The 23,346-nt window shown below is 39.6% G+C and overlaps 1 protein-coding gene across 2 annotated transcripts in view; it reads left to right on the top strand.

The window, feature by feature from the left end:
* Positions 1-736: 736 nt before the first annotated feature.
* GALNT3 (polypeptide N-acetylgalactosaminyltransferase 3) overlaps positions 737-23,346 on the top strand; it is a 47,441-nt gene continuing 24,831 nt past the window's right edge. Inside the window, exon 1 of one of the 2 annotated variants that reach the window (XM_019022844.3) lies at positions 737-1,806. The gene's annotated coding sequence lies outside the window, so the exon portion shown is untranslated. The remainder of the gene's footprint in view (positions 1,807-23,346) is intronic. The other variant, XM_055380249.2, reaches the window with a different exon arrangement.

Genomic DNA, 23,346 nt, shown 5'->3' with positions numbered 1-23,346 from the left:
AGAAGGAGAAGGAGAAGAGAATTTGAGTAGTTAGTATTTTCAGTTCTGGACCTGGACCTAAGGAAAAACATTGCCAAGTTAGTGTATCAATACACACAAGTATCTCCTGAACTATTTTTTTGTTTGTTTTTGGAGGGAAAGGGAGCTTGGCAATTGCTTGTAGGTACTGATATTAAAATGTTGCAAGTACATGAAGTTTCCTTGGTGCTCGCAAAATAACCATGACATGTAAAACAAGCAAAGAACTACCTAGTTTACTAAAGTCTTAAACCCTAACTCATAGATGTCCTAGTATAAAATAGTACTATGGATGCTAAAACCAATGTCTTAGAGTAGTCAAATACTAAAGATACACTTGTTGATACTATACTAACCTGTATTTTAAACCTTATTTTTAGGTCACGCATAGCACTAATAAAACAGTGAATAAGCACCATAAGAGCATGTCAAAATGTAGGAGGAAGGCCACAACCAAACTTCATAGTAAAACCTACCACCATGTGATTAAACACGACACCAAAAAGTTTTTAGCTAGTTTTCTATTTATATCCCTAGATATCTTTGGGATAGGGCCAAAGAAATGAGTTCATAGAAAGGTATAAAGGCCATTTTAAGTCCTGGTTTTGGGTGTGTCAATGTTTGTTGCAGCAGCAGAAGGAAGGCTGAAACAGAAAGTTGTGTCATAAATGGAACAAATACTGTTTAACATTTTTTTTTTGTCTTAAAAACAGCAAAACCCACCATCTTCCTGGAGTCTCCGTTGTTCTCTTCCAGAATACATGTTGAGCTTTTAAACAAACCTACAGTAGAAGCAAGCCCTCTCCAGGAAATCCCAATCTCTTTCCAAACAGGGACAGCAAAGGTTCTCTCTGTTGTGGCTGTTTTTCCCTCTCTTCTGGGAATTGGTTTGCCTTCTCTGAGCATCCCAGGAAGGGGAGGTGCGCCCCAAATTGGCGAGGCTCTGCCAAATACCAAAGGCTCTTCTTTGGAAGAAGACTCCTCCTTTGGACGTGAGGCGCCCCTACCAGAGCGCCCGCGTACAGAAACGGAAACCACTAGCTGCGCTGAAGTGAGTCAAGTGATGAAATCAAGACTACACGGGAAGGAAGCTCACGAAACCTAACTGGTGACAGAAGCTGCTGAACCCTGCCCGAGGAAACCACATGAGCCAGCAGTTGCTGCCCTCCCGAAGTGGTCCTCGGAGGCAGCGCACCCCTTCATTTTGGCGAACCGAGGAGGAAGGGAGGAACCGTGTGGGGGAAATCTAGAACTTCTGGTTCCCCAAGGACCCAGCAGACTGTGTTCTGGCTACAAGGTGATCACTGCCACCAGGTCAGTGCAGGATTCCTCCAATGTAGATGGGCCGGGAGCCACAACTTGCGCGGAGCAGCAGCCTCGCCTAGCGCTCAGAGAGAAGCCGCACGACAGCCAGGCTTGGCCCGGACGGCGCCCCCACCCTGCGCGCGCGATCCAAGGTTCACACCTGGAGCGCTCAGGTAGGGCTGGGGCGGGGCGGGAGGCTGGCGCGCAGGCGCGGAAGCGGGGCCCCGCCCCTGCCGACGTCGCAGGCTGGAGCTCACCTGGGAGACTCCAAGTGGAAGCCGAGCCTCGGTTCTGCCTCTCCAGGCAACGGGGGAGGCCCAGCGGGAAGGCAGGAGGCGGCGGCGGAGGAGGAGCTCTACTGAGCCGCAACTGTGGCGACAGCAACCGAAGTCGCAGCCGCCGCCACCTGCACCTGGCGCCTAGCCCACGTCCAGCGCCTGCCCGGCCGCCGCTTCCCGCCACCCTGCCCTGCCCACCCGCCAGGTAAGCCGGCGGCAGGCGGAGGGAGACGCGGTACCGCTGGGCTGCGTTAGAGCAGGCGGGAGGACGGCCGCAGGGGTTCACGTGTTGGGGACAGGGCTACGGTCCAGGTGGCCGGTTGGAGACGGTCTCGAGAGCAGTGTTTCGGTTGCCCCTGGAGAGAACCCGAAAGGGGCGCCCTGGGCCAAAGGGCAGGTGGCGCCCCGGGGGGGAGCCCGGTCACACCCTCTCGCCCAGGGTGCCCCCGCCAGTCCCTATGGGGCGGCCCCTGAGGAGCTGGACGGAGACCAAAGACCTAGTGGCCCCGGACTTGCCCTTGGGAGGGTCGCAGCGTGGGGACCCTGAGAGGGAGGGCCCGGCGGGAGGCGGGCACGCTTCCACTCCGGCTAGCAGGTTGCCTGTCTCCTCCAGCCTCTCTGCCCGAGAGGACATCCCGCGACAGCGAAAGACATGGCTTTGCCAGGCAACTTTCCCAGCCGGGGACCCCAAACAGTTCTAGGCTGCAAACCGCGGCCGCCGAGCCATTTAAATGGTTTCCGAGTGGTTTGGAAAGGGCTCTGTGGCCGGGACGCAGACACCCCTCTCTCTCTGTTTCGACTCTGCACTTTTCCGGGTGCGCTCTCCAAGCCAGAGTTGGGCCCACTTTCCTGATCAATGGAGAAGAGTTCTTTTCTTCCGTGGCGGGAAGAAATCCAACTGCCACGCACCAACCACTCACCATCTCGTTAGAGGACCTGTTGACTTAAGGACCTGCATATCGCGGCTATGGTTTGCCTGTGGCATATGACTCAAAGGTTCAAAAAAACATTGTTTCAGGATCCTGCCACGTCTAAGCTTGGGTGTGCCAGGCCCAAATTCCTTTCCCTGCCTAATTAGGCTTTTCTGAAGCCTAAGAATTGAGGGTGAAACTGGCGCTTACCTTAGACTTTTATTTCCTTCTCTTTCCAACTCATCAAAGAAATTATTTCTGTTTTAAGAATCCCATCGAGTTACCAATATTTCCGATTCTTGAAAACGTTAACATAACTTGCTATAGAAGTTACACTACATAATGAAGACATTTACAGTCAAATTCTATAGCTAAAAAATATTAAAGTGACAGCATTTTAATTAGAAAATCTCTGCTTGTGGGAAAATCTGTTGCTTCTTTTATTGTATATATTTTTCTTTGCGTTTGTGGCTAAAATCCATGAGGTTAAAGTCACACGCTGCCATTAGATTCTTTTTTTAATTTAACTTTTAATATCTGAAATCTAGCGCACATGTTAAACTTTCCAAGCAATTTGTACCGAGAATCAATCTTTATATATTGCTTTAACCAACATTTTTATGTAGAAGTTTCTGATAATAACAACAATTCCACTAGATTTGTTTTGTTCTATCTCCACACATTTTAAAAATATATTTTAAATTTCACGTTTTACTTAAAATGCCTGATGCAACATGTAGTGGGGTTATTTTTCTTCTTCTTTTTAAGATTAGATGGAAATCTAAAAGCCAACCACAGCATAACATGATGTAATTATTAATTCAATCACCACTTTTCTACATTTCTTAAAAGGATCTCACCTGACCTCTTAATCTTGTCTCCATACAGAGAAACAAATGTGCTAAATACTGTTTATATATGAGATATAGGAGTTGTTCCCTGAATTTTGAATATTAGTCTTCATTACTTACTAGGCAGATGTTACCAGACTGTCTTTCCTCTTAACCTCTAGTGAGAAATGTAACACGTTTTCATTAGCTAGAGTAACAGTGTAACTTAATCTATCTGTTAAATAGGAAAAATCATACTTTCCTAGATTAAGATAACAAAACCTTGAAAACAATCAGGAGTATCTTCCAGCCCTAGCATTCTCGGGATCCCTTTCTCACTTTGGAGATTCAATAGTCAAACCATCCATTTATGAAAAATTGAAGCCAAGAGAGGTATTCTAACTTCATTTCACTCAGAGATGGCATGATCATTCCAGTGGCTTGACTCATGACTCCTGTATCTTACTTTTCACCACCCACATCCTCACTTACCATAAGATGTTTATCTTTTTTCTTTCGTACAATTTATAAGGCCTTTGTAATTACAGAATTGTCCATTGCTCTTTCTTCACTCTGATTTACCCTCATTTCTACTTGTCCAAATGATGCCTGACTTCGTGGAAACTACCCAGTGAAGGCATCATGCTCCTCTCATTGTGGAATAGCATGCATATTGATGATGCCATGTCAGTTGAGATTTTTAGTTCCTTCTTGGTATTTCCAAGCCACAGTTAATTTTTTAAGTCAATGTGGATAACATTATTTAGTCTTCTGATCTTTTTATTATATTGGCTTAAAATATATTTTATGAGGCAGCTACCCAGTGCCTTTCATCCATTTGCAACACTCCAGATTTTTGATTTCAAGCACACTTCCTTAACACTAAGTTTCTTTAAACTTTTTTTTCCTTTTACTGCAACCCTCAATAACTAATTTATTCTCTGCCTCAACTCTGTAAACTCCAATATGAGTGTATATAAATGAAACAAGTTTTATTAATATAAAACAGTGCTTAACCTTACAACATGGATGTTCTTTATTATTTTATTTTTAAAAATGTTGGTCTAAACAATTAGACTGCTTTATGACCACGAAAGTGCTGGAGCCCTCAATGTGAAAATAGCACTATTCTGTTGATTTTTTGTTCTTTTAAAGGCTGATTTTTCTACCAGCTTTCTTTTTCTCTGTCTCATACATGCGTATATACACACACACACACACACACACACACACACAGGCACACACCCACTCACGTGAAAGAAAATAAATTATTTCTTAAAAACTTTACTGTAATCCTAATTAAACATGTATTGTAGGGCTTGAGGCTCCAGGACCTTGGTGCTAGATTAAATCTTTCAAATATTAAGAACTAGATGAAACCTTGTTCATTATACATATTTTGTGTTAAATGGGTTCTCACCATGCTGTAGTGTATTTGGGAACAGGAAAAACTAGAAATATTTTTTTCTGAGGGGATTTTGATGATAAGAATTCAGTGAAATTTTGAGGGAGAAACCTTCTGTCCAGCTCTATTCTAAACTCTTAAAGTTTTATGACTGAGTTAGAGTTCTGGGTGGAGTCTGAAAATTTATTAGAGAAAACATAGCCAGTTTATTATTTGGTTTATATTCTGTTAATATTTAATGCTTTTCTTTTTTACTATGAAACAAGTATGAGACAAATTATAAGAATTACACTCCCCCTCTCCACCAAAAGACTACACTGAGAGATTAAAATAGATCCCTAAATGATTTGTAGGAATGTAGTCTTGGAAGCTCTGATTGGATAATTAAGCCTTCCGTAGACACTTTCAATTTTAACCTGCCTTTACATTCTTGGTGGGTGAAATATTTCTCCTAAGGAAAAATATTATCATATTTAGGATTTTAGAAATGATCAGTGCCTGAATCATCTTCACATGTATTCAGTTCTTTAGTCCATCAAATGCAAAAACACATTTGGAATGATAGATACTTTATAGATATAAAATCCTATTGAAAAGGAAGGTATTTTCAGTTAGCTGTTCAATTATGCATTTAGTTAGTATCAAAATAATTCATACTATGTAATTTGGGTGAAATTTAACACAACTCATGTACACTCAGGGGGAAAACTGAATTCAAATCAATTCCAGCAGTGGCAAGAGACAAAAGTACATTCACTTATTGCAAAGCAAAGACAAGTAGGACTCTGAATTCTAGGTCATTAGAGACTACTGACAATTATATGACACTTCCTTGGGTCATTCTCAGAGTTGGGCTCTTATTTGTGGCACTAAAGAGAGAATATTCCCCCAAGTACACCTTTTCCCTATAATTGTTTCAGTTTCAAACTGTCCAAACCAATTTTCTTTTCTATATGATTGCCTGTTGGACATCTTTAACATTTCTTCATCACTGGAGATTATATATGTTCAAACCAGAACCTTCATCTCATCAAAAAACAAATGAACAAACAACCTGCTCACTCTCTGTATTCTATTTATAGATAGTAGTACACTGTACCATTTCTTATCTATAATTCAAAAATCAGCCTCTGAAAACAAAGCAAAACAAAATTTAACTCATTTGTTAGCAAAACTTGAACTCAGTTGGAGCAAAGCCTGAGTGAACTGTCAGGAGGCTATTGTGATTGTGTATTCAACTTAGTGGATTATGTCCAGCTGCAGAAATAGTGCTGTTTGATTACATAATACTGCCCAGGCCCTGCTGGGGTACACTTTTACATTGATTGTGTAAACCATATCACCTTTCTAACATCCAAAAATATCTGATTTTTTTTTTTTTTATGAGACAAGGTCTCACTATGTTGCCCAGGCTGATCTTGAACTCCTGGACTCAAGTGATCCTTCCATGTCAGCCTTCCAAGTAGCTGAGACTACAGGCTGTCAGATCCTGAATTTTGAAATATGTTTTGCTGCAGAGATTTGGGGGAGTGAATCATAGATGTGTACCACCATCCAGGTGCCATACCAGAAATCCAGAGGTAATTTTAAACTCTTTTTCTTAGCCTCTACAACTGCTATGGTCTGATGTTTGTGTTTTTCCAAAATTCATATGTTGAAATCAAATCCAATGTATTGGTGTTAGGAGTAGGGTCTTTGGGAGGTCATCAGGTCATGAGGGCCTTGGCCTCGTGTGTTTTTGTAAAAGATAATGTCCTTATGAAAGAGGACTGAGAAAGCTTGTTAGCCTTTTGCCCTTCCTCCATGTGAGGATACATAGGAGGCCATCTATGAGGGATGTGCCCTCGCCAGACATTGAATCTGCCAGCAGCTTGATCTTGGACTTCCCAGCCTTCTGGCTGTGAGTGGTATATTTGTGTTGTTTCAATCACCCAGTCTAAGGTATTTTGTTATAGCATGAACTAAGACAACAACCATTAGAACACTGAATCCACTTAACATTTTATACCTTTCTCCCAGCCATAAATTCTTTCACTTCTACTGCTCTAGTTTAAGGTCTTAACATCTCTCAACTAAGGTATCATAGCTGCCTCCTACCTGGTATCTCAGCAGATAGTGTTGTCATCCTCAAGTCCATCATCTGGAGGATGAGGATGATCTTTTTAGAAATGTAAATTCTCTCTCTCACTTAAAATCCTTCAACAATTTTCTGTTGCTTACTGGATAGAACCCACAGCCCTTAAAATGGTCCCATGGGATCTGAGACTTGCTTAACTCTGGATTGATACTCCATAAGCCGAAATTTTATTTCCCAGCAATAGACTTCTTATTGTTTTTTTTTTCTTGTGTGCTTTTCTTTTGCACTTCCCACTGCAGTGAGTGCCTTTCCTTCTATCTTTACATCTATCTATAGCTCTTAATGGCTCTTAAAACTCAAAGAAGCTCTTGCCTCATTTGGGAAACTGTGTCCCCTCACCCACACCTCCACATATACCTGAGCAGGGTGAGGTGTCCTGTGTATACTTCTATTATTTGCTTGATATGATATAAATATAGTCTGCTTTTGCTCTTGTCTGTATACACACACACACACACACACACACACACACAACCTTTTGGATTATTTGCAAAACATGCAAAATTTCTCTTTCCATTAAGCCTTTTGTGGAATAAAAATTTTGGAGTAGAAGTGTCTCAGAAAGGGGAGAGGCATCGGCAGGCAATATAAGTCAATCTGCCTTTTTTTTTTTTTTTTTTTTTTTTTTTTGAGGTGGTGTCTCGCTCTATCGCCCAGGCTGGAGTGCAGTGGCGTGATCTTGGCTCACTGCAAGCTCTGCCTCCTAGGTTCATGCCATTCTCCTGCCTCAGCCTTCCAAGTAGCCGGGACTACAGGTGCCTGGCTAATTTTTTTGTATTTTTAATAGAGACAGGGTTTCACCGTGTTAGCCAGGTTGGTCTTGATCTCCTGACCTTGTGAATCTCCCGCCTCGGCCTCCCAAAGTGCTGGGATTATAGGTGTGAGCCACCGCGCCTGGCCCAATCTGCCTTTTTAATGGGAAGTAACCAAAGAAACTGGGGAGTAGCGAACTTGTTTCACTGACTTAATTAGTCTATTTAATTTGGATTGCTGTTACTTCTATCTTTTTACTTTGAATTCTATTTTATTTTGGGGCCTTTTGGTTCTGTTCCAAGATCTTGAGGTTTTATCATTTAAAAGTGAAAAGTTAACTTTGTAATTGAAATGTCTTGCAGCTTTTGCTTATACATATTCCACAATTGAGTATATTATTATTGTTGAGGAGCTTAAAGGGAGCAGCCTTTACTTAAAAAATATAATTGAGTTAGACTAGACCAAAACCCTCTCCCAAACAAAGAAAAACAAAAATAAAATGAGGCAAAAGATTTCTTGGAATTAGCAGTCCTCCTTTCATCTCTTTCTGGCTAGTCCTATGCCAAGTTCTGTAAGTTTTACCTTCTAAACGTTCCTCAAATCCATCTACTTTTATTCATTCCTATCTCTATCATCATCTCTTGCCTGGACTTTTGCCATGGCCTCGCTGTTTGTCTGTCTGAGCTCATTCTGACTTCTTGCTTGTTAGTTCCTCACCCTGCACCCAGAGTGATCTTTTCAAAATATGTGGTTATGTTATACCCTGCATAAAGCCCTTCATGGCCCTTAAGATAAGGCAAACTCCTTAACATGCCCAAAGGCCTGGCATGATTTGGCTCCCATCAAACATATAGCACACTCATCATTGCTCCAGCTCCACCAATCTTTTTATATTGCTCTGTTCCTTCTGCCTCTAGGTCTTTGCAAGTGGGCTTCCTGGCCTGGAAGGCTCTTCCCTCCCCTTTTGGCATAACTACTTAACATGCAGTCTTCAAATTCCAGTTTGAGCTCCCACTTTTTCATCACTAACTGTAACTTGGAATTTTTCAACAGTCTCACCACATCCTTCCCCCTAACTATGGGTTAGAGTGAAGACTGTAGGCTAAAGAAATAAAGTCCTATTTAGTACCTGGGAGCATTAACTTATAAAAACAAAAGTTTCCCCACGAAGGAGGCAGACATTAATATATGGCCCATATTTTTATAAATAGATTTTAGTTATTAATGCCTTTATATTTTTATCAAGTAATAATCGTTTATATTTATTCTCATAATAAGTACTGGTCCTTATTTACTATTGAACACTTACGTGGCAGGTATATTTTAAGCAATTTACATGAGTTTACTTATTTAGTCTTCAAAGCAACCCTATGAGGTGCATGCTATTTTCCTCCCTATTTTAAAGATAGGAAAATTGAGAGATTAAGTATTTTGCCTCTATTTACAAGGTTAGTGAAAGATTAGAGCCAAGACTCAAGTCGAAGCAGTACAATTCCAAATCCTGCACAGCTCGCCTTCTGTTTCCATGAGTTCTGTGTCCACAGATTCAAACAACCTTAGATTGAAAATATTCAGGAAAAAAGTAACACAACAATAAAAAATAATATAAAAAAGCACAGTATAACAACTATTTACACAATATTTACATTGAATTAGGCATTAAAAGTAATCTAGAGATGATTTAAAGTAATTGGGATGATGTGCATAGGTTAAATCAAAGTAGTGCATCATTTTATAAAAGCGACATGAACATCTGCAGATGCTAGTGTCCACAGGGGCTGTGGAACCAATCTCCTGCAGATACCAGGACATGACTGTACGTTTATCCTACTTACATGTAAATAAAGTAAAATAGGGTTATTAAAAGACTTCCAACAACAATAAAAATCCAGTCAACTCTGCCCCTCCTTTCTCGTCTCCCCAGTCCTGTTGCCTAAAAGCAACTATTTTCATTTATTTAAATGTTTCTTCTAGCCCTTACCTTTTCAAATAATATGCTTATACTGCTGTTTCTTAATGTATCAATATTTGGCAATATCTACTGACTTCCTATTATGGTAGATAAATATTTAGCTCTTTCATACACAGCCACCTCTACTCTCCCTCCTTGACCTCCCAACATAATTCTCACATTGTTTGCATTTTAGTATTTATTTACTGTGATTACATAGATATTGTTTACTACTGAGTCAAGCAAGCATATTACGAGTAGGATTCCTTACTAGTAGAATTTTTTTTTAATCCTAGAAGTAATAATGAACTCATTTAAGAAAACACTTGGCTTAGTGTTTCCATATATCTATTGGAGTACAATTTCTATGTACTCTAACATCTTTTCAGCTTGGTTTTCCATGTAGTCTAACATAACAGATTTATTGGTCTCTTACTGGAGCAATCTGTCCTCTTGCCCCTGTTTAGACTGTTGCTCTCTAGGCCTGTTCCATGGTGGTTGTTCGGAATTTCTTTTTACTGACATCTCTGATAGAGCCTCTGTTCCTTAGATACCATGACTTTTGTTTTTTATTCACACCCTCATTTGGGTGAAACACATATCCACCACTAGCTTCCTGGAAAATGGTGCATGGAATTAAGAAATGTGAGATATTGAATGTCTAAAACTCTTTATTCTACCTTCACACATTTTCCTTTCTGTTTTATTTAATTCTTAAAAATGTGTTAGTAGTTGCAGTTGTTTGTGAACTCCAGTTGTTTGAAGTTCACAATTTTCAAAAGTTAGGAAAGGTATATGATAAATCTTCCTTTCACTGTTGCCCTCTGACACCAGTTTTCTTCCCCAGAGGTAACCGATGCTATTTTTTAAAAATGTAAAAACAATATGTATGTTTTTCCCTCTTTTTAAAATACAAATAATTCTTGCTTTTTTTGTTCCCATTTAACTATATGGGGATCATTTCATATCAGCATATAAATTGGCCTTGTTTTTTACTTTGCATAATATTTAATCATATTACTCCATCATAATTTATCTCTTTCCCTATTGGTAGAGTTCTCGGTTGTTTCAACCCTTTGATATTAGAACAATGCTTTAATGTGCAAGTTACAGGTGTACCATTTCACTAGTACATTAGCGTATCTATGGGATTTCTAGAAGTCATCCCCACATCTGATTGATGCTTTGATAGAGACTACAGTAGTAAGCAGCCCTGCAAGTTTGATAATTCTAAGTCAAATGAGATAAGGAGAAAGGGGGGAAAACACCTGATAGTAAATACTTAATGGCAGAGTGGGCTCATTTCTAGAGGACAATTAATAAAGCAGACAGGGTTTCTAATAGAAATTATTGTTTTCTTTGAGCTTTTTGAACATGACCTTTGTTTTTTCAGATGTGACCCATCATTTTGAACTGGATAAAACTTGTTTCTGTTGTGACCTCAGTCTCCTTCTTGTACTCTACCCTCTGTCATTGCCTCTGTTAGTTTCACTGGCCTCTTGTCTCATATTTTTGAGTTCTAGGTCTACCACTGAAGATAATGCAGAAGAGAGAGCATTCCATTTGCTAGCACCTTTCTTTTTCAGGATGGGGTCTTGATGTGTTTTCTAGGCTGGTCTTGAACTCCTGGGCTCAAGCAATCCTCTTGCCTCAGCCTCCCGAGTAGCTGGGATTACAAGCACCTAGCTAGCTAGCACCTTTCAACAAGTCCAGAACACATCCTTAACACCCGTCACAACTTAACAACCTCTGTAGCCTCCACATTGACTCATTTGCTGAGTTCAGCTAACTCTACTTCCAAAATCTGTTTCTAAGCTTCCATGCCCCTTATATTTATCTCTTGCCTGGACTACTTTTAAGGATATCCTAATTGCCTTTAGCCTCCTATCAGGTTTTTCTACCTCCCCAAAAATTCCATATTCAGCACAACTTCAACAACAATCATTCTAAACTTCCGTTCTCATTAGGTCATCACCTTGCTTAAAACTCATCAGGGCCTCTCCCTTTGCCTAAAGAATTAAGTATAAATCCCACTGAATTAAGCACCCCACCCTCCCCTATTTGGAGCTTGGCATCCAGTGTGTGTTTAGTAGGCCTCACTGTATATGATAATTGACTATGCATGGTTCTGGGTAAAATTACCCTACTTGAGGCCAGCTGTTGATAGAAGAATTAAAGTTTGGGCTGAGACTGGTTTATTTCCGACCCAAATTTTATATTAAAGGAGCTTTTCTTGTGCCTTAACCATGAAGAGTGGATAATGCAGGAATTTCAGATGGTAGTTGGAGAAGTGGAGGGATATTGTTTGCTTCAAATTAGGCACATATATAGCCTAATCTTAAAGGTAGACACAGATTTTATGTATAATAAAAAATGATGTTATGGAAGACTTGAAAAGAATTCCGTTTTACATCTGGGGAGGTGGCAGCTAATGGGGAAGGGGTAAATATGGGGAGACTTATAAATATTGAGATTGAAGTCTTTTAGAATTTCTAGAGCAGGGGTTAGCAAACTATAGTTCTTAGACCAAATTTGATCCACTACCTGTTTTTGAAAACAAAGTTTAATTGGAATGCAGCTATGATCATTCATTTACCTTTTTTGTACTACAACAGAATTGAATAGTTGCGGTAGAGACCATATGGCCAGCAAAGCAAAAAAAAAATTGTTATCTAGTCCTTTATAAAAAGTTTGTTGACACTTTTTCTAGAGGGTAATGGAAGCTGAGAGATGGAGGAGGAGTGTCTATCACATTAGTGTTGGTAAACCTGTAGAAAGGTGAATGCAAAATGATAACAATTGAGCAAGCAATCTTCTTTATTCCTTCACTCCCTATTCCTTAATATTTTTGGGGCCTCAAAGGAAGAATGAATGGAGAGAAACTGCCTACTGCTTGTGTGTGTTTGGACTCCTTCAAAAAAGGAATGTTTGGTTGAATTACTTGAATGCAACCTGCCCATCCTCCAAATACATGCCATGAAAAGGCCCAGTAGATACTCCTTTCACTAAAGTATTAAGAAATACATTAGTGAAGGGATTCCCTGCATCCATGAAAAAATCTGTGCCTGCTCTCCTTTGTAGACCATTGAAATTGGCTCTCTGATTTTACTGGAGATGATGAAATTCCATAGTAGCAAAAGCCAAGTGGCGGTAAGCCCTTATACACCAAATACAAAGTATATACATCTCCCACCATGAAAAGCTGGGACATAGAGGTATCAGAAAACATTGGCTTGCAGATGTTTTTGACAGCTGAGATAATGTCTTTGGTATATGCCTAGTGGTAGCTAATGAATGAAATACGTAAGCAGTACTATAGCATCCCTTCATCTATATAATAGGAAAATCTCTAGCTCTGATAGCAAAAAAGTTAACTTTAGTTGCTACAATCAAGAGTCGCAGCATCTCACTCAGTTTTCAGACCTAAGTCAATTCACACTCCCAGAGCTTTTCCCCAAAGGGACCTGTAGTGATTTACCAGAGACTATGCTTTGGGGAAAAGGAAATAATCAGAGCTTTCATACTAATTCCTAGGGGGACCCAAAAATACTGTGGCCAACTGTTCAAAGTGGAGACTTAACAGTGCTCAGGTAACGAATGGAGTCTTAGCTCCAGTTGTACTCATAGTGGGTCCAGGGGGTCGGCAGATCTAGCCTGTGCTTATTTCCCCAGTTCTTTAATGAATAAATGGAATAGACATACTGGGTAACTGGCAGAATCTCTACATTGACTCTCTAAACCAAGCTTGTTTAACCTGTGGCCCATGGGCCACATGCGACCCTGGATGGCTTTGAATGTGGCCCAACGCAAATTTGTAAACTGTCTTAAAACATTATGAGATTTTTTTTTTTTTGTAATTCTTTTTTTCCCCCCAGCTCATCAGCTATCATGTTAGTGTGTTTTATGTGTGGCCCAAGACAATCCTTCTTCTTTTAATGTGGCCCAGGGAAACCAAAAGATTGGACACCCCTGCTAACCCATAGAGAGAGGACCACGTGATAGGAGAGCTGAGTAGAAGGCTTTAGAATTTCCCCTTTCTTCAAAGATAGTAAATCAGAAGTAATAACATATCCCTGAGGAAACTGTCAAGATTGATGTCACTATCAAAGATTTGAAATAAGACTTGTGATATCTATCACATCCCCACTTAGCTCACTTATTTTGCCTCGGCAGAAGTTAAATGGATCTTAGAGAATGGCTGTAGACTACCCTAAACTTAATTATTGGGTGACTCCAAATGTAGTTGCTGACCCAGATGTAATATCTTTATCAAACCACATAGCCCCTGGCATTTGGTATGTAGCTATTGACTTAGTTAATATCTTTTTCTGCCAATTTACAAGGACCACCAAAAACAATTTGTTTTTATCTAGCAGGGCCAACAATATGGCTTCACAGTCTTGCCTCAGGGCTAGATCAATTCTTAATCTTAGTCATCGTAACATTTCACAAGTCATCACACTGATCCACTACATTGATGATATTATGCTGATTGTCTCTGATGAGAAGAAAGTAGCAAATACTTTAGATATCATTGTAGAGCATATAAGAATTAGAAGGTGATAAATCAGCCCCACAAAAATTCAGCAAAATTTCTGGGCATTCAGTAGCCACTATGCTCGATAGGCTTTTTTTTTTTTTCTTTTTTGAGAGGGAGTCTCATTCTGTTGCCCAGGATGGAACGCAGTGGTGGGATCTGGGGGTCACTGCAACCTCTGCCTCCTGGGCTCAAGCAACGTTCTTACCTCAGCCTCTTGAGTAACTGGGACCATAGGTGAGCTCCACCACACCCGGCTAATTTATGTATTTTTTTTGTAGAGATGGGGTTTTGCCATATTACCCAGGCTGGTCTTGCACTCCTGGGCTCAAGCAATTCGCCTACCTCAGTAGTGCTGTAATTACAGGCATGAGCCACTGCACCCAGCCTCAATAGTCATTTTTGAATTTGGGGGCAACATTTACAACATTTGAATATGCTACCTCAACCTGTTTACAGAGTAACTCATAAGGCTGCCAGTTTTTAATGATGATCAAAGTAGAAGAAGGCTCTGCAGCAAGCCCAGCAGTACAGGCTATGCTACCACTTCAGCTTTATGATCTAGCAAAATCAATGACTCTCTTAGTATCTGTGCCAAAGAGGAATGCTCTATGGAGCCTCTGGAAAGTGCCAATAGCAGAATCACAATGCAGACATCTAGGGTTTTGAAATAAATATTTTCTTCAGATAACTGTTTACTTTTTGATAAACAGCTTCTGACTTGCTACTAGGTAGATATTGAATGCATAATTATGGAGTGTCAGGTTATCATGTGGACCAAGTTTCCCATCATAATCTGGGTAAAATCTGACCTATCTTGCCATAAGGTTGGCGATGTACAACAGCAATATATCATTGAGTGGAAATAGTACATGAGACAGAACTAGAGCTGATCTGGATAGTACAAATAAGTTGCATGAACCAGGGACTCAGACTTCTTTGGTAGCAACTCTAATGGCATTGCCTTGTCTCTTTCAACTCATGCCTGTGGCTTCTTGGCGATTCCCTTAGTCCATTTGTTAGAAGAGAAAACAACAACAACAACAACAACAACAACAACAACAACAAGAAAAAAACAGAAAAACCCTCAAACCTGATTTGCAGATGAATCTGAACAATACACTAGTACTACCCAAGATTAATGACTGTATAGCACTATAGCCCTACTCATGAGTAACTGTGAATAATACTGGATAAGGAAAACTTTTTTGTAGGCAGAGATTTGAACAGTAAATATGGTTGTCCACTATGTTGGGAATGAGACATGCCTAGAAATACAGATCTATATTGGTCATCGATGGGTAGTTGTTAATGGTTTTTATGGTCAGAGTTGGAAGGAACAGGATTGGAAGATTGGTGACAAGGTAGTTAGTTTGAGGAAGAGGTATGTGAATGAACCTTTCAAAATGATAAGACCCTGAAAGAATTTGTGTCCCCTCTGAGTGCCCACAAAAGCACATCCATTGCAGAGGAGGCTCTTAATAATCAAGTGGACAAAATGACACATTCTGCATGTCAGTCAGCCTCTCTCTCCAGCTGTCTCAGTGGGCCCATAAACAGGAGTCTTGGTGGCAAGACTGGAGCTGTGTATGCATGGGCTCAGCAACATGGCTTCCCCTTTGTAAAGCTGACTGGGATAGCGCTGCTGCTGAGTTCCTAATCTGCAGAATCCAACATTGAGCCCCTGCGGGGATCAGCCAGCCTCTGGGTGGCACGTTCATTATGCTGGATTTCTTCCTTCATTGAGGGGGCAGAGACTTCTCCTCACTAGAATAGACAAGTATTCTACATATGGATTTGCCCTTCCTTGACATCGCCAACATCTGTGGACTCCTAGAATGCTTAAGGGCATGGTGAATACAGAGTAGTAGTTAGTGTAAGAAAGAAGCCATAGATATTCATTATGGCCTCGCAGCCAGTTACATAAGTGAGGATTATTGTAGGTTTGCATATTTTTTCTTTAAAAATTTTTTTTCAATCAGCTTTCTCAGGTTCAATGCACATTTTTTCTTTGCCTCTTATATCTAGGTGTTTTTTTGTATATATTAACAATTTTCTTCTCTCATTTTCATTTTAAAAAATGTTAAATAGAAGCCGTTGGAGATCAACTTTCCAATTTAGGTAACAGAATATTTAGTGGGACTGTGACAGAATTTAAGGAGTAACTCAGAGTCACAGCAATGACTACAATAGCTGTTAGGACTCTATTTCTCTCGTTTTTGAGGAGATAGAACTTCTTCGCTTATAAAGAAGGACAGTTAGACTTTGTTAGGTGAAATATAGAATTGTGTTGTTATTGTACAGGAGTTTCAGTGTGTGGGAGAGGGTGCATGTGGAAGCTGAGTAGTCAAAAGTGTAGACTTTGCTGCTTATCAGTTTACTGTCTCTTAGTTCCAAATTTACTGTATTAGCCTGCTCTGTAATAATGGAGCTGGGCCTTGTAAATTTCTTTTTTGCTGGCTCGTACAATGTTAAGCCTTGTCAGTAGAGGGCACTGGAGGGACACTGAAGTGGCTGAGGCTTCTCTTTCTGGTTTCTGTGATGCTCACTGGCTAAGCTCCTTTTGAGCATAGTTTTCCTCCACTGCTCACTCCCCAATATGATTTTCTCCAGTACTAGGTGTCTGCAGAACACAGCTTTTTCTAGAGTTGGTGTTCCCCACACACTGCACTTTCTTTAGAGCTTGATTTAGGCAGCAGTGGTGTACCCTTGAGACACAGACACCATGGACCTGCTCTGTCACCTAAGTCACTGCTCCCCAAACTCTCTCCTCAGATCCACACATGCCAACTCGGGGCCCCACAAGACTGGGTGTCTAGGGAGCCAGCTGCCCAACCTTTGTCCCAAGCAGCCAGCCCAGAGCCGTTGTTGCCTGTGTGGCACATGAAAGTTCACTAAACTCCTGCAGGGGACAACCTCTGTGATTCCAGATTCCCTCAGCAGCCAGCAGTTTTCCTCAGCACCTAGCTAGTTCTAGGGTTCTGTCCCCCGGCTGTGAATGGCCTCTTCTGGAACTTCAGGGGCAGATTTCTGGTAAGTCCCATGAATGAAGTACTTCTATGACTTTTTACCAGGTAGTCAAAGCTAGGGCATCTCCACAGACATCTCTGGATCTCAGCCCTGGTGAGAGGAGAGCCCTTCCTTGAACACTTATTTCAGCCCTAGGGGGAGTGGTTGCCCCTTATACTGTATTTACAACTCCTGTATTCTTTAGAATTCTTAACTCCCACTAGGCAATTTCCTGTTACTCCAATCCTCTTTTAATACCAGATTGTATTAAACTTTCTCTGTTCAAATTAGCATGTGGTTTCTATCTCCTTACTAATCCAAAAGCCAACAACTATGTTTACAAGGTAAATAGATGGACAAATGTTTTAAAATGCAGTGCCTCTACCTGGGGGGCAGGGAATACCAGTTACATGAATAATCTCTGGATCCACCTAAATCACTCCTCAGAATTCCTCTGCTCTGTAGTATGCCATAAGTAATCAATGCATATCTTTCATACGTAATGTAAAAGTCATTCACAGGTGTAGATGTGGCAGGAAAGAGCATGTGAGCCCCTGAGTTTGTGACTCCCTTGACAGATAATGTAGTATCATAATTACTTGTTTGTGTCAAACTGTCAAGATAGAGTTGGCTAGCTCACAAATCAAGATTCTATCAGCAACCTTTCACATTCAGAGATGACGATGAGGGAGATGTCTATCTGACCAGGGGTAGCTGAGAAGTTGGATGTCTGACCCTGTCCTTCTCAGTATTAAAACCTGTGCCTCACGGTTGCTGATGGTTAACTCTGTCACTGAGCTTTTTGTCTCACAGCCTGCAGCTATTTTGGTTCAGAAAGCTGTTCTTAGTTTATAACAATTGCAAGTAGTTTAGTCATCCACTGGTGGCATTGCCCAGCCACCCAGAGTAACTCTACTTTGCCTTTAGCTGAGATCTTTGAGGTATGTCTACCGCTGCCCCCTCTGAGACAGAATGTGGCTGTCTTCATGCAGTTTGCTTTGCATCAGTGTTTGTCTCTTGTCATACATCCACATGCCACTTCCTGCTCAGAAGAAATGCTGCCAAGAATGTAAACATGAACTTAAACATAATCAAAACTAACAAACTACAGCAGCAAAACACCATGAGATTTGACCCACCAACAAATGCAAGCAGAAATGACTTTCTGCCACTCCTCTGTTCCCTAACACTTTAACCAGTAGATGAGGGGCACATAATAAAACTTCTACCCAAGCACTTAAAGGTTTATTATCAGGGCAAGGTCTTTAAATTTTGTTTTTCTCTGTTTTGTTTTGAATTCCATTAGGAAATACAGATGATAGATAATGTGTGGCAAAGATCCAATGAGTTTTATAATAATTCACAATAGTGTACTTTTCTTAATCTATAATCTATATTAGGATATTGGGATGTAATTTTGTTTTTTTTCTGCTTAGTGTGGTTACCCCTAACTCTTTACAGCATGCTTTAACTCAGTAGTAAGGAAGTTTTGTATACCAAATTAGACATCACAGCAATTAAATTCATCACGAACCAGACTTTAAACCTCTGGAGTTGTAATGGTTTATTGTCACAAACATGGAAACAAGAAGTGAGAGGAACCACTATCTTCTTATTTCATTAAATGTTACTTTCATGTAAAATTATAATGTTCTGCTTTCCACTACTTCAGAAAATTGCTTCAGTTGGAATTTTTAGGTTAAATGAACAACTAATATTTCTGCAACCTATGCTTCTCCACCTAGAGGGACAATCATGATGGATCTTACCTTGATATTTTCCGTTCTCAATTTGTGTTTAAACAAGATCCCCAGGTGATTCATAGTCACTTTAAAGTTTGAGAAGCTGTAGTCTAGATAACTGGAAGCTACCACTTTTTAGTTAGATTATTTTAAATTTGTAAGATTTCAGATGGAAGCATATTTTTACCCCTGAGAATAATCCATTGATTTTAACATAGCGAGTGTCACAACCAGTTAAAATTGTGTATATTGCTTTAGCTTTTCACTTTATGAATATTTTTATTAATGACTTTTTGCAATGGCTACATATATGCCAGGTTACAGATTAATAACTTTTTAAAACCAGGTCTCTGAATTTCACTCTTAGGAATTCATAAGAATTTAGAATTTAGAAGATCTCTGAATTTTTTTTTTTTTTTTTAGTTTTTAACAACTATTTCATGATTTTTGACTTCTCTTCCTCTGTTAATCTGATCTTTGGTAATTAGCAAATAGCCATCTTGGATAGGTGTGTTTAAAGGTTTTAGAAAGAGTACAAGAAGAACAAACCCTTTATCTGCTAATTATTTCTAATGTGCAAATATGACATATTATATCCTGAGTTTGCTGTTGTGCTGATTTTTTTCTTATCAATTCTCAAACTTCTGAGTCCAACTGGAAGTTGACTGTAGGAAAGATTTGCTTTGCTTCACGAGCTGTTTTTACATAGGGCTTCCAATTTGGCAGGTAGTACTGACAAGGAACATGGCATTATTCCCAGAAAAAGGAATTAAAAATCCTGGTTTCATTTTACTCATTTATTTATTGTGTATCTTTTGGCTTATGTCTTTTATTGTTCAGGTATCAATTTTCCCATTTTTATGATTGGAATAAAATATTTATAAAATGATTTTACAGAAACATAATTTGCAGTAAAACCTCAGTGCCTCATTTATATCAGCATAAATCCCTGAGTCTTTTTGGAAAACTGTGGGTCATTCTTGCCTTGGATTTTATCATGTATCTCCATGTCTAAATAACTTCTATTCATTTACATCAAGAATCTATTTTGAAACACCCATCTTTGGCTTATTAGAAATTAGTAATGCGGTTGCCTTTGGACAGATACAACCCTTATCAGATGCTAGTTTTGATTTGCCCAAAATATTGTGATCTAGACAAGTAATTCTTAACCCTTGCTGCTTGTTAGAATTATCTGGAGAGCTTAAAGAAACAACAAAAGCAGAGTATATGCACTGCCCCCACATCAATTAAATCAGAGGTGAAGCCTAAGGCACTTTATTTTTTTAAGAGCTTTTCACTAATGTATATCCAGAATTGAAGACAGCTGATGGAGATGCTTAGTGTTGAGTGTCATTCAGCATTAATAGAAGCCTAATATTGCACATTAACAGCAAAGTACAGAAAAGTCATAATGAAAATCCCATCAATGTTGGAATCTTTAAGTGATCAGGGTTGATAAGAGAAGATTAATCCCTTCAGAAATAGTCTGAAAAGATCAAAACATCATCTTCCTACTTCTAGGCTCTGCCTCTGTACGGTTCTCAACCTCTTAATCTTCCATTTTAAGATCTACAACCTTATTTTCAATCTTTATTACTGAAAAGGTGCTTTGAAAAGTTTTTAAAAATCATTTATTTGTAAAATATTACCCAATGATAGGAAGCTATTTGTAGTTTTTATGGTTTTTCCTCAGTTTTTTTTCTTATCGCCTTTTATTTAGGATATCAGTTCTTGACTCTTAAACATTTTATTTTAGATAATTTCAGTTAAAAGCTCAGGATTTTACATTGAACTTGAGTTTGAACACAGTTAGAAAAATGCTGGTCTTAAACTGAACTGGCATGGCCAAGCCACTTAATCTCTTTGACTCTCCCTATCTGTCAGTAAAACTGGAATAACAAAGGCTAGGCGCAGTAGCTCATGGCTGTAATCCCAGCACCTTGGGAGGCTGAGACAGGAGGATCCCTTGAGTTTGGGAGTTCAAGATCAGCCTGGCTGGGCAGCATAGTGAGACCTCATCTCTACAAAAAAAAAAAAAAAAAAAGAAGAAGAAGAAGAAGAATACTTCACAATATTGCTGGGAGAATGAGAACTTATGTATTAAATGTTATTTAATACCAGGGACCTAGTCAACATTTAACACAAGTTAAGTTTTGTTTTTGTTGTTGTTTCTGATGAAATCTTGGTCCTCTTTCTTCCTTTTTCCAGTCAATAAATTTTTCTGGGTGCCTACTATGTTATCAACATTGTGGTTAGGGCCAGAAAAACAGCCATGAATAAGATGCTATCCATGTCTCTCATGAGCTTTCCTTGACTCCTTTATCAGAAGCATCCCAGACTAAAACCTACTAATTGAGTGGGTCTTTACATAGATACACATGCACTCACAATGATAGGATTACTGTCGTTCTGATGAACAATTCCTCTAGCTTATGATTTATTCTAAAAAGAACTATCTTCTATCTGCATCATTAATTCTATCCTTCTTTTCAATTCCCACCCTATCCACAAGTATGATTTCTGACATAAAATGTTTTGGGAAAACTATGACTACTGTAGAAGAATCTAGTTCTGTCATATCCTCCTATTCTGTGCTTTCTCTGAACTCTTTTTCCATGTTCTGTCAAAATATCTCAGGGAGTCCAGCTCAATTCTTCTCAAATTCCTAATTTAGCCTACTTCTAGCTACAGAAAAATTGACTGTCACTCGATAGCCCTGGGGAAGGGGATTTTTGGTAGTCCCCTCAGGAACAGAAAGGAGGTGAACACAGGTTGATGAATATCTACCTTTTGTCAAGATACCGTTAGAGGGGATGAGGTTGTAGTTCATCAACTGGGAACCACTTTCCTGTGAGACCCCAACATTTTGACCATTCTTATCTTCCTGGAACCCCCATAGATGAGGTTGCTGCCCTATTATTCTGGAAGTGTCCTGAATCCTAAGCCTTAGGATCTTGAAGGCATGACTACAACTACTCTCTCTGCCAAGGTTCTCTTCTCATTTTTCACTAAAGCCCATTAGGCCAGGTCTAATGAAGTTCAGTTTTAAAGGTCAACCAACTATTGCACATTTAACATCTCTCAAGTGTGAGGTAAGATTGTAAAATTACCTCCACTTGACGTGGATAATTTATCTGTGTTTTCATTTGTCTTTTTTTTTTTTTAACCACCCCTCCTTCATAGGATTGGAAAAATTGGACTTTCCAGGCAGTCTCTTTTTTTCTACTCTTAAATGTAGGTATTTCTCTATCCTCTTTGTTTTACATTACATTTACCCCAAGACTGACTCAAATTTTTATCTCTACTGCAGAACTTTTTCCTAATTTCCAGTCCCATATATCTTTTTGCTCTTGGAAACTCACTTTGGAAGTTCCATTAGCATATTACATTTGCTATGTCCAAAACTGAACAAATTATCTCCTTAATTCCTACCCTGAATCTATCCTTCCTGTGTTTCTTGCCTTTGTTAATGTTATCACTTTACTCATTTGTATTAGTTTGTTCTCATGCTGCTAGTAAAGACTTACCAGAGACTGGATAATTTATAAAGAAAAAGAGGTTTAATGGACTCACAATTTAACATGGCTGGGGAGACCTCACAATAATGGCAGAAGGTGAAAGAAGAGCAAAGGCACGTCTTACATGATGGCAGGCAAGAGAACATGTGCAGGGGAACTCCCATTTATAAAACCATCAGGTCTCGTGAGACTTATCCATGACCATGAAAAACAGTATGGGGGAAACCACCCCCATGATTCATTATCTCCATCTGCCCCTGCCCTTGACACATGGGGATTATTACAATTTAAGGTGAGAGTTGGGTGGGGACACAGCCAAACCATATCACCATTCATCTCCCATTCTTCCCTTTCTCTCACCAAGTCCTATTGTTTGATTCCACTTCCTGGACTCTCTTGAAATCATTCCACTCCATCCTTTGACCCCCCTCATCTCATTAATATCTATCACCTTTACTGGGGCTGAAAAACTTGTGATTTTTCTAAAACATAAATTTGATTGTGGTCTTTTCTTAAAAACAGTCCTCTCCATTCCATCTATTTTGGAAAAAATTGGTAATTTCCAAATTCACTGAAAGATGCACAAGGGTTTTTATGAACTGATCTTTAACTGACCTTCGAGCCACATCAGTTGTCATTCTCTCCCTGTGCCTTCCACTTATGCTGTACTCAAGGACTGACCATGTCTTTTCTTGCTTTTATGGTTTTGCATCTGACATTCCCTCTCTATTTTCCCTCCTGTCTACCTGCCTAAAATGTACTTGTATTTCAAGATTTTGCTCAACAGTGTCATCTCTAGGAAACTTTCCTTAATATTTCTCCTGACCTTCTACATTGTTTCCCCCCCCCCCCCTTTTTTTTTTTTTTTTTTTTTTTTTTTGAGACAGAGTCTTGTCCTGCTACCCAGGTTGGAGTGCAGTGGCACAATCATAGCCCAATGCAGCCTTAA

The sequence above is a fragment of the Gorilla gorilla genome, chromosome 11 (assembly GCF_029281585.2).
Source record: "Gorilla gorilla gorilla isolate KB3781 chromosome 11, NHGRI_mGorGor1-v2.1_pri, whole genome shotgun sequence".
Classification (NCBI taxonomy): Eukaryota; Metazoa; Chordata; class Mammalia; order Primates; family Hominidae; genus Gorilla; species Gorilla gorilla.
Note: the sequence above shows the minus strand (reverse complement) of the source record. Positions and strands in the feature narration are given on the sequence as shown.